The sequence below is a fragment of the Epargyreus clarus genome, unplaced genomic scaffold (assembly GCF_041222505.1).
Source record: "Epargyreus clarus isolate Ecla_fem2 unplaced genomic scaffold, WU_Ecla_fem_2.2 ptg000024l, whole genome shotgun sequence".
Classification (NCBI taxonomy): domain Eukaryota; kingdom Metazoa; phylum Arthropoda; class Insecta; order Lepidoptera; family Hesperiidae; genus Epargyreus; species Epargyreus clarus.
In genome coordinates, this window is record NW_027332231.1 from 6,263,259 (window position 1) to 6,269,427 (window position 6,169).

A 6,169-nucleotide genomic window follows, 5' to 3' on the forward strand; every position below is an offset into this window, starting at 1 on the left:
AGACGCCATCGTAATAAGACGTGTGACCGTGATACTGGATCACTAGGCAAATAAAAACTTCGTTATATACAATTTTATGTATCAAAGTTGGGAATCCTGCTTGTAGGAATCCATTCCGTCATAAATATGCGGTTCTCAAACCCGTCCACTTAACTTAGTTACATTATTCGTGGGTTTTTCTAACAAATTCCTAATTTGTAGCGTGGTTTTGAAAAAAAGTGAAAATTAATTGGTAAGACCAAAAATATAAGTAATCTAACAACCTACATGTACCTAAGTCTCTATATTAAATATAAAATACTTGTCCTGATTGACTGATTTATTTATTTATTTATTCACAACTTACATCTAACATTACAAGAAAAAAATCCTAATGCGTTAGTGTAGCTTAAAAATAACAATAATTGACGTACAAATTACATAAAATATACAATATACATAATATATACAAGTAAAATAATTAATAATTTTCAATTACATGGAAGGCTATCCTATGAATGCTACCTGATGAATCATTGGAGAGCTTAACCTACTAAACATTCAAGGTGGTAGAACTCTTTGTGGTTCGAATCCGGCGTCATCACCGCCACACCTATTTCTGCCTAATAACAGCAGTGTTAAAAGCTCGTGTTGATTCTTCATGTGATAGATGTTAGTTTCCGGATTTATAACGGAATGCTAAGTCGGATCCATTTTAGTGATGTGTACTACACATAAACCTAATACAGTTTTTATTTTTGTTTATATAATGGTAGGTAGGTACAGACAATTTTATATTATTCGTAACAATCTGGAATATATTTTAATCTGTGAACATTATTTGTAGAATCATTGACCGCGGAATGCCTACAGGAAAACTTGTTAAAATTCACAGCTTTGTGCGATATTACTGCTGAATCTAAACAAGAATCTCATTGTCATTTGATCTAAAAAACAGAACCTCAGCGCCGCATGAATCATCTGTAATTACACATCTTTAAATGTTCATTACCGTCCCACGGTTGGGCATGTCTTAAGCGGCAAAGAAATCAATCAAATAGATCCTTTACAGAATTCTTAGGTGTTTCGTTATTATGACGAAGCGTCGAAAGAAATTCTAAAATACATTTTTACTAAGTTTTTATACAGTGTTAATGTTAATCTATTGCGTGGTTCGTTTTTATTTCACAGCCAAGTCTTGAGGAGAGACCTACGTCTATCGATAGGACATATTTAGTAAAGGGCCTTGAGTATAAAGAATTTTGCGTCCGTAACTTATTTTCAGCCACGTCTCTTAAAAGTTTTTGTTGGGTTTTATTCTGTAATGTGCAGTTAATATCTGCTACCCCTACGTTTATAATGTGCACGAAAGAAAATTATTATAAGAAATGTTTCATTTTTATCGATCAAACGGACTCACTTGAGGATCAATCGTGAAGTGAGTTTACAGGGATAATATGTAGGAAAGTTTTATTAAAAATATATACAATATGTATAAGTAAGTACATTAAGTTCATTTGTGCAGTAAAGTTACTCGCATCTCGCATTTAATATACTTTTTTGAAAACACGATACCTATTTTTTTATTTAAACACTTAAAATATGGAATCCAATTAGGACACCAGGTAAACAAATTTAGATTCTTTGGTAGAGATGAGAATTTCTATTTTTAGTACTAACTACCACACGCCAATTAATTTGGATTTGCGTCATAGATACCTGACAAAAACCAAACGTTTGGGTCATTGACATTATAATTGTCATTCAAAAAATCCCCGTTTTGTTTTTATGTAAGTGCCAAAAACAGTATAAATAATGCCTTATGTTTTTATTTATTGTAACATAAATAACAGAAGTTTCGGGTCTCTTGCCAAAGCCTATATAGTTACTTATAATTCTAATATATTTAGCGTGCCGTTGCCAAAGAGTAAAAAGGAACCCTATTACCACAGCTATTACTACGCCTCTGTTGTCTGTTTTAAGTCTTGTAGATACGTATTATATTAATTTAAATTTTGACAAGACCTACACATATTTCATACATACCGCTATATTAACCTACTATAAGACGTAATAAATGTTCAAAATAAAAAAGAAAAATCTTATGCGAGTTCGACTTTATGCATGCACGATTTTTTAAATCAAGTGTTATGAAACGATCATATTGATAGAGGTTTAAGGTATAAATAATCAAAAACACAAGAGTTATTTTTAATCATAATAAAAGTTGAGATACAAAGCCCTAATGTGACTGGATTTCTGTTTCAATCCTTTTTTCTCCTCCTTGAATTCTTTGGAACACTATTTTTACAAATCAACAACACCAGTGTCACACCACAAATTTTTATTGCACTTATTATTAAATTAAACAATTATCAACAAATTAGTTAGAAACATAATTAAGGAATCATACTAGGTTCATACAAGTCATTTTTTTGGAAATATCGTAATTGCCTACTTTGGTAACATATGGTTCGGAGCTTCTTATGGGTAGAGTAATCTTTTTGTGTCCATTATATATCTTTATATTCAGTATGTATTCCTTTATGCGTCTATAATTAAACATTTAACATCATCATCAACAAATAACATAATTTAAATTGTCATTATTCTTCCAAAATAGTTAAGGCCATCAAGTGTTTGTTGTTGTTGACTTTGCTCATCTTTGACAACGGAAGACTAAATTCATGGAAGTTGAAATGGATGATAATTAATTTGTTACGTAATTGACTTTTGAATTATTTTATTTAGGACTCGTTCTTCAAACGCGGTATTTTCCAAAGATAATGAAGTATCAATTATTACTTCCGTCTTGAAATTGCTCGAATCATGTAATATGGAAGCTGTTACTTATATTCTTTAAGAAATTCCCATATATAACTTTCATAAAACTTCCTATTTTATATACTTATTGATAAAATTAGATCTTCCCCATTCTTCTTCTGACCTGAAAATAAAATTAAAATTATCATACATATAACACTTAGCAAAATATGCACTTAGTTAGACTTCAAAATCAGTATCTTATTTTTCTCACTTTAAAAAGTTAACGAATAGGTAAATAACCTAAGTCCCGGCTGAAGAAGTTTCTCATTTACAACCATTCGTGTTTAACAGAAGTATTTGCTTTTGACATTCAGTATAACGTAATCGAATGGAACTGATATTTTATTTTTATAATATTTCCAAAAATACAAATACCTATTCCAAACATGAATGCAATAATGATACTAATCAAACTATCAAGAATGCTCGAATTTTAAATCTAGATGATTATGCTTTACGTGTACCTAATGCAAACATTTTTTATATGACATAATGGTACGAGTATATTTACGTTCTTAAATTAAAATCAAATGTACCTATGTGTCCGATCTTATAAGCCACGAAACTTGAAGTAATAGCCTATGAGCCCGCGGCCCCCAGACCTTCATTATTTTATAAAAGCTGATAGTTTGTCTGTGCACGACCCCAACACACATGAAAACGTTCTGCGACTATAGAGTTTGGATGATAGTGGCTTTGGCAGATCAGGTACATAAATTTGAGCATTTTAAAATAAATTACTAAATACTTTTATTGACTATCGAAACTGTCTAGCTACAGAGGAAACATCATTTTATAGTTGTCCAAGTAACATATATATAGTCTTTATCTATTCTTATCGGCTTTATCGGATCTTACTCTATAAGTATAATTCTGTAGGGTGTTGTAAATTTTCGGTCCATATGTTAGTGTGGAAAGAGTCAAGTTCGTATGGTTATTAATTTGTTAAAATTTGATTATATTTTTACTCTTACCTCGTTTGGGCTTTTTGTTGTTTTTCCTACGTTTCTTATGTTTCTTTTTCGGCTCGGGAGGACTAGGCGTTGTCGTAGTAGTCGTAGATGTTGTTACTAAAAATATACTTAGTTTATCACATTATCATTGCTTAAAGTCAAAATGTTTATTTGTACCACTAGCATAAAGACAAATAAGACAAGTTAAGAATAAGGTTTATTATTATGGGTTGATTGTTATGATGCGTAAGAATCAGGCTAAATAAATGATTTGGAATCTTGAAAAATCTGATGGCGGTTTTTTAAATATGTATTCGGCATTATGTGTTTTTACCTTTTCTTGTAGTGATTGTAGTCGTAGTAGGTATTTCAGTTGTAGTTGGTTCCGTGGTAGTAGGATTTTTTGTAGTTTCAGTAGAGACTGGCGTCGTGGTTGTAGTTTTCTCTGTAAAAATAAATAAAAATTATTTTATGCATAACTATGTTCGAAAAATTGTATTGTCCCATATTTGATTTATAGTGGTTTCAGTTGTAGTCGAGACTTTGTATTGGGTGTAGTTGTAGTTTCAGTGAAGTTTGGTGTGGAAATAGTTTCCTCTGCAGAAAGAAAATAAATATGCATAACAGTATTTTGACACGTTTTTGTTGTAGTAGGTGTAGTTGTAGTTGCAGTAGAGGTAAGAGGATCTGAAAAAAAATTGAAATTGTATTTCTTATCATTATTAATTGTGATTTATATATTATTTTTAAACGTAAAATAACAATTGTGTTTTACCTGTTTGTGCGTTGATAGATGATGGTAGATTCTGTAGTGATTTATTAAGAACTTATAAGTTTAAAAAAGGAAATCCAAAACGCATGTATAATTTTATATTTTTACAAATATTACTAATTTTATAATGATCTACTAATATAGGTACTACTTATTTATAATAATTTTTTTTTAGTTTGTCACCATTAATGTGTGCAAATATGCAATTACAAAACTATAACATCGTAAGTAACACATCGCGTTCATTATATAACTTACTTGTTTTCCATACAAGCTGCGATGTTGCTTTACATATATATTAAAGTTAGGTAGGAGCTTAGATGGGAGGGTAGGAATGAGTATATCCAAAGTTAAATGTATCATTAAGTAGGTAGCCTAAACCTATATAAGACATTTATTTTATTAAAAGTATTAATCCATGTGTTCGCTTCTCTCTCTTCTCTGCAATGAAGCTCATATTGCACATTGTGTAGTGTTTTCACAGGGACACGGTGCTGTTAAAATTATTTCTAAAAAGAAAGAAATATATGAGATGAAATTGTACTGTATGTTTCGTTATTCATATATCATGTAAATTTTGTACGAGTGTCTAATGTTTTGTACCTGTCTCTATGATGACTATAGTATCATCACATGTTGTATCTGTTGGCGGTTCTAGAAAATAAAAATTATGGTTTCAGTACAATAAGTGATATATTAAATCTTAACAATAATGTTAAGATTTCAACAATATTGTGATATATTATTAGTGATATATTAAGTCTTAACTTTATTTTTAACATTCTAGTCGAGATTTAATCTATCACTGAGTTAGTAAATTCAGAGTAGTGTTAGTGACTTTGACATTAGTCGAATATTAAAATTGTTTTGTATAAATATGTTTAATTGGCAAAATGTTACACCAAAGTCATTGTCAGAATTCCGATATTGCTTTGATTGGCGTTATTTACTCTGCTTCAATTAAAATATCAAATAATGACAAAACGATGTAAATTATCGTGGCATTACCAGTCTGTGTTGTCATAGTTGTAGTTTCAGTTGGTGTCGTTGTTGATTCAGTCGTTGAATCACTAGGAACTGGTGTTGTAGTGATTTTTGTTTCTAAAAATAATCAATGTCATGGATATGTAATTCAAATAAATATTGAATAACGACATCTGATAACACGACATAGTGAACTAAACCTGATTCTGTAGTGCTGATGGTAGGAGTTGGAGTTGTTTTAAATTCTGTACTAGATGGTACTGTTGTGGAAACAGAGGAAATGGTGCATTAATAAAAATAGATATTTTTGTTTGAATAATAGATACAAAGAATTACAGCGTTAATCATTACAAAATTTCATATTGGTTTTAACCTGTTTCTGTTATCTTGATAGTCGGTTCAGTGGGATTTGTAGTAGATTCTGTATTAGTAAATTCTGTTGTAGATTTAGTGGCAGCTAAAGATGGTAACATTATATTAAATATTTGTTAGATTCCTCCATAATTATTAAAACGATTACAGAAGTTTAACTTAACGAAATTAGAAAATTTGTTATAACCTGTTTCTGTTGAACTGACAGTAGTTTCTGTGGGAGTTGTAGAGGATTCAGTACTGGTTAATTCTGTTGTAGATTCAGTGGTACCTAAGGATGTAA

The 6,169-nt window shown here is 30.4% G+C and overlaps 1 long non-coding RNA gene across 1 annotated transcript; it reads right to left on the reverse strand.

The window, feature by feature from the left end:
* Positions 1-4,831: 4,831 nt before the first annotated feature.
* LOC140752507 (uncharacterized) lies at positions 4,832-5,632 on the reverse strand. Its single transcript, XR_012103441.1, has 3 exons — positions 5,539-5,632; positions 5,134-5,184; positions 4,832-5,039 (listed from the first exon to the last, which is right to left on the reverse strand). It is a non-coding gene; the product is annotated as an uncharacterized LOC140752507 (long non-coding RNA).
* Positions 5,633-6,169: the final 537 nt, after the last annotated feature.